The sequence below is a fragment of the Pongo abelii genome, chromosome 4 (genome assembly GCF_028885655.2).
Source record: "Pongo abelii isolate AG06213 chromosome 4, NHGRI_mPonAbe1-v2.0_pri, whole genome shotgun sequence".
NCBI lineage: Eukaryota > Metazoa > Chordata > Mammalia > Primates > Hominidae > Pongo > Pongo abelii.
The window spans coordinates 37351539-37362886 of record NC_071989.2 but is presented as its reverse complement, the minus strand read 5'-3'; the positions used below and the strand labels follow the sequence as shown (position 1 = coordinate 37362886).

The window sequence follows — 11348 nt, the reverse complement described above, 5'->3', positions numbered from 1 at the left end:
GTGCGGTGGCATGATCTCGGCTCACTGCAACCTCCGCCTCCCGGGTTCAAGTGATTCTCTGCCTCAGCCTCCCAAGTAGCTGGGATTACAGGTGCCTGCCACCACGCCCAGGTAATTTTTGTATTTTTAGTAGAGATGGGGTTTCACCATCTTGGCCAGGCTGGTCTCGAACTCCTGATCTTGTGATCCACCCGCCTCGGCCTCCCAAAGTGCTGGGATTACAGGCATGAGCCACCATGCCCGGCCTGCTGTGAGTAGGTTTTAAAGTACCCAAATACAACTGTATTGGAGTCTGTCTCTTCCTTTAGATCTAGTAATTGCTTTATATATCTGAGTGCTTCAGTGTTGGGTGCGTATATATTTAGAAATGCAATATTCTATTGATGAATTAATCGCTTTGTCATTATATTATGATCTTCATTGTCTTTTTACTGTTGTTGTTTACTGTCTTATCTTTTAAGTAGGACATTTAATCCACTTATAGGTAGGGTTATTATTGAGATGTTATTATTGAGATGTGAGGACTCATTCCTGAAATGAATCTTCTCCATTTTTGTTTGTCTGGGAGAGACTTTATTTCTCTTTTATTTATGAAAGATTCCTTGGCTGGGTATAGAATTCTTGTTGGGCAGGTTTTTGTTTTATTTTCCTCTTAGCACTTTGAATATATCATCCCATCCTCTCCTGGCCTGTGAAGTTTCTGCTGAGAAATCCTTTGTTACTCTGATGTGACTTCCCTTGTATGTGACTAGGCACTTCTCTCTGCCTTTAACTTTTGACAGTTTGACTATAATGTGACAGACAGAAGACCTTTTGGGGTTGTTATCTATTTGTGGGTATCTGAGCTTCCTGTATCTGGATGTCTAAATGTCTTGCTATACTTGGAAAGTTTTCAGTCATTATTTTGGTAAATAGGTTTCTTATGCCATTGATCTTCTCTTCACCTTCTGGAACACCGAAATCCATATATTTGGTTGCTTTATGATGTCCCATGTGTCATGTAGACTTTGCGTTCTTTTTCATGGTTTTTTTGGTTGTTGTTTTCAGGGTTTTTTGTTATTGTTGTTTGACTGAGAACATTCCATGTGCTGATGAGAAGAATGCGTATTCTGCAGCAATTAGATGAAATGCACATATATTTATTGGTTTTTTTTGGTTTTGTTTTTTAATTTTTTAAAAAAAGAGATGGGGTCTTGCTATGTTGACCAGGCTGGTCTCGAACTCCTGGCCTCAAGTGATTCTTCCATCTCTGCCTCTTAAAGTGCTGGGATTATAGGCATGAGCCACCATGCCTGTCCGTGTTTTTATGATTAAGTTATCCCTTTATCATTATATAATGACTTTCTTTGTTTCTTTCTTTTTTTCTCCACATTGTTTTCCATAGTGGCTGTACTAGTTTATATTCCCACCAGCAGTGTAGAAGTGTTCCCTGTTCACTGCATCCACGCCAACATCCATTGTTTTTTGATTTTTTTTATTATGGCCATTCTTGCAGGAGTAAGGTGGTATCACATTGTGGTTCTGATTTGCATTTCCCTGATCATTAGTGATATTGAGTATTTTTTCATATGTTTGTTGGCCATTTGTATATCTTCTTTTGAGAATTGTCCATTCATTTCCTTAACCCACTTTTTGATGGGATTGTTTGCTTTTCTTGCTGATTTGAGTTCATTGTAGATTCTGGCTATTCTTTGTCGGATGTATAGATTGTGAAGATTTTTCTCCTACTCTGTGGGTTATCTGTTTCCTCTGCTGACTCTTCCTTTTGCCATGCAAAAGCTCTTCAGTTTAATTAAGACCCAGCTATTTATCTTTGTTTTTATTGTATTTGCTTTTAGGTTCTTGGTCATGAAATCCTTACATAAGCCAATCTCTAGAAGGGGTTTTCCAATGTTATCTTCTAGAATTTGTATAGTTTCAGGTCTTATATTTAAGTCCTTGATCCATCTTGAGTTGATTTTTGTATAAGGTGAGAGATGACAATCCAGTTTCATTTTCCTACATGCAACTAGCCAATTATACCAGCACCATTTGTTGAAAAGAGTGTCCTTTCCCCCTTTGTGTTTTCGTTTGCTTTGTCGAAGATCACTTGGCTGTAAGTATTTGGGTTTACATCTGGTTTCTCTATTCTTTTTTATACCAGTACCATGCTGTTTTGGTGGCTATGGCCTTATAGTATAGTTTGAAATCAGGTAATGTGATGCCTCTAGATTTGTTTATTTTGCTTAGTCTTGCTTTGGCTATGTGGGCTCTTTTTTGGTTCCATATGAATTTTAGAATTGTTTTTTCTAATTCTGTGAAGAATGATGGTGGTATTTTGATGGGAACTGCATTGAATTTTTAAATTGCTTTTGGCAGTATGGTCATTTTTACAATATTGATTCTATCCATCCATGAGCATGGGATATGTTTCGATTTGTTTGTGTCATCTATGATTTCCTTCAGCATTGTTTTGTAGTTTCCCTTGTAGAGGTCTTTCACCTCCTGGGTTAGGTATATTCCTAAATATTTTATTTTTTGCAGCTATTGTGAAAGGGGTTGAGTTCTTGATTTGTTTCTCAGCTTGGTTGCTGTTGGTGTATAGCAGAACTACTGATTTGTGCACATTAATTTTGTATCCAGAAACTTTGCTGAATTATTTTATTAGTTCTAGGAGCTTTCTGGAGGAATTGTTAAGGTTTTCTAGGTAAACAATTATATCATCAGCAAACAGCGACAGTTTGACTTCCTCTTTACTGATTTGGATGTCCTAGATTTATTTCTCATGTCTGATTGCTCTGGGTAGGTCTTCCAGTACTATGTTGAAGAGGAGTGGTGAGAGTGGGCATCTTTGTTCCAGTTTTCAGAGGGAATGCTTTCTACTTTTCCCCATTCAGTATTTTGTTGGCTGTGGGTTAGTCAAAGATGTCTTTTATTACATTGAGGTATGTCCCTTGTATGCTAATTTTGCTGAGAGTTTTAATCAAAAAGTGATGCTGGATTTTGTCGAATGCTTTTCCTGCATCTGTTGAGATGATTATGTGATTTTTGTTTTTAATTCTGTATGTGTAGTGTATCACATTTATTGACTTGCATATATTAAACCACCCCTGCATCCCTGGTATGAAACCCACTTGATCAAGGTGGATTGTCTTTTTGATATATTGTTGGATTCTGTTAGCTAGTATTTTGTTAAGGATTTTAGCATCTATATTCATCAGGGATATTGGTCTGTAGTTTTCCTTTTCGGTTATGTCCTTTGTTGGTTTTGGTATTAGGGTGATACTGGCTTCATAGAATGACTTAGGAGGGTTCTTTCTTCCTCTATCTACTGGAATAGTGTCAATAGGATTGGTGCCAATTCTTCTTTGAATGTTTGGTAGAATTCTGTTGTGAATCCATCTGGTCCTGGACTTTTTTTTGTTGATAATTTTTAAATTACCGTTTCAATCTTGCTGCTTATTATTGGTCTGTTCAGGGTATCTAATTCTTCCTGATTTAAGGTAGGAGGGTTGTATCTTTCCAGGAATTTATGCATCTCTTCTAGGTTTTCTAGTTTATGTGCATAAAAGTGTTCCTAGTAGCCTTGAATGATCTTTTGTATTTTTGTGGTATCAGTTGTAATATCTCCTGTTTCATTTCTTATTGAGTTTATTTGGATTTTCTCTCTTCTTTTCTTGGTTAATCTTGCTTATGGTCTGTCAATTTTATTTATCTTTTCAATGAACCAGGTTTTTGTTTCTTTATCGTTTGTGTTGTTTTTTGTTTTAATTTCATTTAGTTCTGCTTTGACCTTGGTTATTTCCTTTCTCCTGCTAGGTTTGGGTTTGGTTTATTCTTGTTTCTCTAGCTCCTTGAGGTGTGACCTTAGATTGTCTATCTGTGCTCTTTCAGACTATTTGATGTAGGCCTTTAGGGCTATGAACTTTCCTCTTAGCACCACCTTTGCTGTATCCCAGAGGTTTTGATAGGTTTTGTCACTATTGTCATTCAGTTCAAAGAATTATTTAATTTCAATCTTGATTTCATTGACCCAGTGATCATTCAGGAGCAGGTTAGTTAATTTCCATGTATTTGCATGGTTTTGAAGGCTCCTTTTGGAGTTGATTTCTGTGGGGGTCTGTCTTGCAGACCCTGATTCAATGACAGATTAATAACGTACACTGACACAGATATTATGCTTGTCAATCCGGCCAAGGGTCCGGGCCACTTAAAGACTCTAAGGAGAGTGCTGTCAGCTGCAGCCCTGACTCTCTGGCCCTCCTGGCATTTATTCAGTACACATTAAATGACAGAAGTCTCAAGTAAACACCATTAGAGGGTAATCAACCTGGTCGCCTTCCACTCCCACCCCCCCCCCGCCTACCCCCTCCCAGCGCTATCCTGCCTGCAAATGATCAAAGGTTAGTTTTAGAACCACATGAGTAAACAAGCTATTTAGATAAACTACTCTACATTCCTGTTAATTACCCTTGCTATAGCTCAAAGAGGATTAGGCTGCCTTCAGCCATAACTCTGTCCTGAAGCTTTTGCAAAAACCTTTTGGCCTTCTAAGAAGGTTTGTGTTTTATTTTATAATTTTCCCCACCATTCTGACTGAACCCCTACATCTCTCCCTTTTCTGTTTTCTGCATCAGATCTTATTGATTGGAGAGTGCGATGTATGCAGCAACAGGTTTGTCAGGAGTGACAGTCATTGCTCTTATTCTGGCTTTGCATCCTAGAATTAGTAAATAACATAAGACAATCATGAGTATAATTAGCAAAATTCTTTGCTAGTCAAAGAGTGACCCCCAGGAGTGGGGGTCTAACCAGGAGAGATGATCTTGCACACCCTTCCATATGGCTGTTTGTTGGGTATGTAGATCTATAGTGTGAAGGGATTCTAAAATTTTAGTTTTAAGTTGCTTTATGTCTGCTGTTAAATTCCCCAGAGGTGTTGTTTCACCTCATCCCAACTATGCATTGATTGATTCCATGGTAGAGAAGTGACACAGATATGCTTGTGCTTTCAGTTGCAGCTTAATTGCTGTTGGAATGCCCATGCATCTTGTGGCTCCCCCACATATTTTAAAGCAGCCTCAAGGGCTTGCAGACGTGCAAGAATTTTTTGATCTGTACCCTGCTATAAGAGAAGTTCATTAGACACATTTTTGGCCAGATTATCTACAAAGGCAGCTGTTTATACTGACTCAGTAATAGATGCCACAGCAATGGTAGCAGTTGCTAGGATGACTATGGCTGAGACTATAAAGGCCATAAATGTAACTATGAATCTTTTGTGTCTGACCTGGGACAGGGTACGCTCTAAGGTGTCAAGGGCAGAGGATCCTTGCCAATCGCATGTCAAATTGACTGGTAGGAATGCCTCAGATTATCTCCTTAGTACCATGACACTAGTAATATTTAGATCAGATATATTGTAAGTAGTGATACATGAGGCGAACAAAGTCTGTCCCTGCACCCGGGTCACAAATGTGGAGTTTTGGGGTGAAATAGAAATATTGGTTCCCATAAGGAAAACATGGATGGGTAGTGCAAATCAGTTGCTAATCAGCGTAACTGATCAGTATGAATAAAGGTTATAGTATAGTTGTTACCGGAATTATGATATGTTCCATGCCAGGTGTCAAGGGAGGTGCCAAGATGTCCCAGGTGCCATAAAGTGTCTTGGGGTGGCATGGAATTTCCTTGGGGTCTGGGATATTGCATCGCCCCATCGGCCCAAATCATAGGGGAACGGGACGTGGCTACAAAACTGTGATTGATGCCTTGACAGAGGAGGACATTAGTAAGGCTGCCCTGCAAATGGCCATGGGGACTCCAGTCTAAGATGTTATAATTGCCTAACTGGAGGCTATGGGCTTGTCGCCTGTGACCAGACCTGCCAGCTAAAGTAAAATCCAGTACTTTCCCAATTTTGTCCTTTAGCACAGGAAGGAATATTTTGGAAAGTGGCATTGATTGCATTACCTGGTTTGAGGCTACCTGTAGCTAAGGCTGTTAAGGCATTTTCTTTGCCATGATATGGCCATAATTGTGTTTGGGCAGATACACAGTAAGTGTTAGAACCTTTATAACTTACACACAGTGGGAAGATAGTGGAGTGATATGTAGTGTTATCTGGCACCTTAGTCCAATATGTGCCATTACTGAGGGACCCCACTGGGGGTAAATCTATCCCTCCTAGCCAAGCACTTATGTTATTATAGGCTGGGAAGGGAGTGTCTGCCCAGGTGACAGGGCGAAAGAAAGGCGGGTCTAAGATATGAGCCAGTAGAGTGTAGCAGGTACAGGTTGCAGACAAAGCAAGAGCATAAAAAGGATCAATACCCTATGTGAGTTGCAATGTACAACAGAGAGCATAGCAAGGAACAAATTATCTGAAGTAAGTGGTGTCTGTGTCCGGAGCAGAATTCATTCAGCCTCCTGAGTTGTCCTCTTCAGCATCCCCCAGGTGACGTCCGGGGCTTGTGTCATCCATGGAAGCCTCATCGTCTGGGGCTGTGGATCCTGTAGGGTCAGTTCCTTCATCTCCGGTACCAGGTTGGATCCTAGCCACACCATGGTACGGTTTAATGCATCATGCTGGAATCCAAAGAGGACCTGAGGGGGTATGGACACAAGCATACCCTCTTCCCCACATTAGCAATTCGTTTGGATCACACCATTCATTACTGTTTACATCTTTCCATAAAACTGCAGGCTTTATGTCTTGAGAGGTTTTAGCAAAGTGCTTTTCTACAGCTGATTGAAATTTGTCATCTAAATTTAGGAAATTAAGGGTAAATAAGGCTTGTGCCAATAGTATTGGAGGGTCTTTACTCATACTCCCCTTCTTCTGGCTGTTTTCTGAGCATATTTTTAAGGGTGGAGTGGGCACGTTCTACTATGGCTTGTCCTTGGGTGTTATATGGGATTCCTGTGGAATGTTGGATATTCCATTTGTGACAAAATTGTTGAAATTGTGAGCTGGCATAAGCTGGACCATTTTCAGTTTTAATTTTTTAATTTTTTAATTTTTGTGGGCTGCCCCATAAATGCAAAAGTTAAAAGATGTTTAATGATATACCAAGTGGACTCTCTAGGAAGGATGTGTGCACTAATTAGATGAGTGTTGGTATCAATGGATACATGTACATATCTAAGTTTTCCAAATTCAGGGACGTGTATAACATCTGTTTGCCATAACTGATGAGGTTCTAATCCTCTAGGGTTAACACCTGTGGAAGGAGGCCAGTGAGCTGACAATCTGGGCATTGTGGGATAATTTGTTTAGCTAGCCTCTGGGTAAGTTGAAATTGTTTAGATAAGTTTCTCCAATTTTGGTGGAAAAATTGATGCAATTGTGGGGCTTGGTCAAGCAGTGATGTCATAACTTGTAGGTATTGTTCGTTGCCATAAGCCAATGGGCCAGGCAGAAAGCTGTGGGCTCGAATGTGTGTGATAAAAATAGGATGTGTACATTGATATAGGAATTGCTGAAATCGAAGAAAAAGCACACAGGGTGGGCTCAAGAGCGGACTTAATTAAGGCTGTTTCAGGGTTCTGCAATAAATACACAGTGTAAGCCAAGTCATTTACAATATTTATGGGCTGAGTGGAAAAAGTTTCCAAGGCCAGTATCAGGGCCCCAGTCTCGGCTCTCTAAGTGCTGGTAAACCCAGATCAAGTGATTGAATTATGTGGTCTCCACCAGACTGCTGCTTTTCCATGTTTACCAGAACCATCAGTAAACAGTGTTAAAGCATTAGGTATGGGGGAGTGAACTATTTTTGTGGACAAGATTACCAGGGTATAAGATAAGAAATAAAGGAGTTTTTCAGCAGGAAGTATGTGCTCTATTTGTCCTGTGTAATCAGAGAAAGCTATTTGCAGATTGATAGATACTGGCAATACTGCTTCGAATTGCTTTTTACTTAAAGGTATCCTGATGACATCAGGGTCATAACCTAGTGACTGATTGCATTGTTTGTGGCCTGAATAGATGACTTTAGTAAGTAACTGACTATAGGGAGATAGTGTTTTAGTCCCAGTATGTGAGCAAAAAACCCATTCTAGGAAGCATAGCCCAGGGGCCATCTGTCCTATTAACCCTGTAGGGGAGTGTTTGGTGAGAAAGATAAAACAATTGGATTGAATAACGTGGATCAATGTGATCTAGCTGCCCCTGAGAGACGGCGTGTTCTATTTCCTCAATTTCCCTTTTTGCTGCAGGGGTTAAATATCTGGGAGAATACAGGGCTGGATTGCCTGTTAAGATAGAAAACAGGTTTTGTAGTTTATCAGTAGGAATCCCCAAAGTGAGGTGGAGCCAGTTAATATCGCCCAGTAATGTCTGATAATCATTTAAGGTGTGTAAGTTGCTAGTATTTAATTTAACCTTCTGAGGTCTTACTGACTGGAAAGTTAGTACGTACCCAAGATATTTCCAAGGAGAGGACATTTTTACTTTTTCAGGTAAATGATTAAATCTCTTAGCTGTGTATTCTTTACGACAGAGGAATATAAATTTAAAAGTATTGGCTCCGTTGGGGCTGCTGGTAGAATATGGTCCTTTTCACTTTCGTTTCAAGGGGTCTGTCATGCTTCCTTCGCAGTGTTGGTCACATCGGGGTCACCACCTGGGGGGTCTGTCCTACAGACCCTGACTTAACGACGGATGAATAACGTACACTGACACAGATATTATGCTTGTCATTCCAGCTTGAAGGTCCAGGCCACTTACAGACACTAAGAAGAGTGCTGTCAGCCACAGCCCTGACTCGCTGGCCCTCCCGGTATTTATTCAGTACACATTAAATGACAAAAGTCTCAAGTAAACACCATTAGAGGGTAATCAACCTGGTCACCTTCCTCCACTCCCCTCCCCACAGAGCGCTATCCTGCCCACAAATGATCAAAGGTTAATTTTAGAACCACATGAGTAAACAAGCTATTTAGATAAACTACTCTACATTCCTATGTTAACTACCCTTGCTATAGCTCAAAGAGGATTAGGCTGCCTTCAGCCATAACTTTATCTTGAAGGTTTTGCAAAAACCTTTCAGCCTTCCAAGAAGGTTTGTGTTTCATTTTATAATTTTCCCCACCATCCTGACTGAACCCCTGCAGGTTTCCAGTTTTATTCCACTGTGGTCTGAGAGAGTGCTTCATATAATTTCAATTTTCTTAAATTTATTGAGGCTCGTTTTGTGGCCTATCAATCATATGGTCTATCCTGGAGAAAGTTCCATGCACTGTTGAATAGAATGTTTATTCTGTGGTTGTTGGATGGAATGTTCTGTATGTATCTCTAAGTCCATTTGTTCCAGGGTATAGTTTAAATCCATTGTTTCTTTGTTAACTGTCTTGATGACTTGTCTAGTGCTGTCAGTGGAGTATTGAGGTCCCCCACTATTATTGTGTTGCTGTCTATCTCATTTCTTAGGTCTATTAGTAATTATTTTATAAATTTGGGAGCTCCAGTGTTAGGTGCATATATGTTTAGAGTTGTGATATTTGCCTGTTGGACAAGTCCTTTTATCATTATATAATGTCCCTCTTTGTCCTTTTAAACTGCTCTTGCTTTTTTTTCCTATTAATTCCTGCCACATTATTTTTAATTATGTACAAAGATTTAACACATCACCCAGGGACCATTTCACCCACTGCTCTGTTTGGCCCCCAGTCTTTTGTCTCTCTCTTCAGCAATAGTGAGGCAGATACCCTTTCCTCAGGGAAGAGAAATCCATGGTTTGTTGCCCTTGCCAGTAACAAAAATGTTGGAAAGTCGAGTGGCAAAGCTGTTGCCATTGACATCTTTCATGTGAACCATGTCAAAAGATCCAGGGTGCCTCTGTCTGTTGGTGATCACACCAATTATTCCCAGGTTAGCACCTCCAGTCACCATACACAGGTTACCAGTGTACCAGTGTTGAACTTGATGAAATCAGTAATCTTACCAGTCTCTAAATCAATCTGAATGGTATCATTTACCTTGATGAGGGGATCAGGGTAGTGGATGCTACGAGCATCATGAGTCACCAGATGAGGGATTCCTTTTGTGCCCACAAAGATTTTTCTCACTTTGCCCAATTTGTACTTAGCCTCCTTGGGTGTAATACGACGTACAGCAAAGTGATCCTTGGTGTCATAGATCAGATGGAAATTATCTCCCGTCTTGTCAATGCTGATGACATCCGTGAATCCAGCAGGGTAGGTTATATCAGTTCGTACCTTGCCATCAACCTTAATGAACCCCTGCATGCAAATCTTTACTTCATCTCCTGTCAGGGCATACTTAAGTCTGTTCCTTGGGAAAATGATGAGGGGGAGACACTCTCTCAACTTGTGAGGACTGATGAATGGACAAGGAGCAAACACACTGGTCAATTTATCCAGCATCCAATGCTTTGGAGTTGCTACCTACTTCAGATGCCTCTTGGGACCACAAGCCATGGCTGCATTAGGCAAGGAAAGAGGACCTCTCTTCGGTGTGTGTAGAAATTCTAAACTGCTGTTGCTTTAAAGTTGGTTTTGTCTGATATAAAAATAGCTACTCCTTCTCACTTTTGGTGTCCATTTGCATGAAATGTCTTTTTCCACCCCTTTACCTTAAGTTTATATGAGTCATTATGTGTTAGGTGAGTATCTTGAAGGCAGCAGGTGGTTGGTTGGTGAATTCTTATCCATTCTGCCATTCTGTATCTTTTTTTTTTTTAAAGACGGAGTCTCGCTCTGTTGCCCAGGCTGGAGTGCAATGGCATGATCTCAGCTCACTGCAACCTCTGCCTCCCGGGTTCAAGCAATTCTCATGCTTCAGCCTCCTGAGTAGCTGGGATTACAGGCGCTTGCCACCACGCCTGGCTAATTTTTGTATTTTTAGTAGAGACGGGGTTTCACTATGTTGGTCAGGCTGGTCTCAACCTCCGGACCTCGTGATCTGCCAGACTCGGCCTCCCAAAGTGCTGGGATTACAGGTGTGAGCCACCACACCTGGCCCATTCTGTATCTTTTAAGTGGAGCATTTAGGCCATTTACATTCACTGTTTATATTGTGATGTGAGATACCATTCCATTCATTGTGTTATTTGTTGCTTGTATATCTTGGTTTTTTGTTTTTGTTTTTTAAGTTGTATTTTGTTTTATAGGTCCTGTGAGATTTATGCTTTAAAGAGGTTCTGTTTTGATGTGTTTCCCGGATATATTTCAAGATTTACAGCTCCTTTTAGCTGTTCTTGTAATGGTGGCTTGGTAGTGGTGAATTCTCTCAGCATTTGTTTGTATAGAAAAGACTATCTTTCCTTCATATATGAAGCTCAGTTTCACTGGATACAGAATTCTTGGCTGCTAATTGTTTTGTTTGAGGAGGCTGAAAATAGGCGCCA

General features: G+C 40.4%; 1 pseudogene; it reads right to left on the bottom strand.

Annotated features, from left to right (window-relative positions):
- Positions 1-9552: 9552 nt before the first annotated feature.
- Positions 9553-10419, bottom strand: LOC100435493 (small ribosomal subunit protein eS4, X isoform-like; annotated as a pseudogene).
- Positions 10420-11348: the final 929 nt, after the last annotated feature.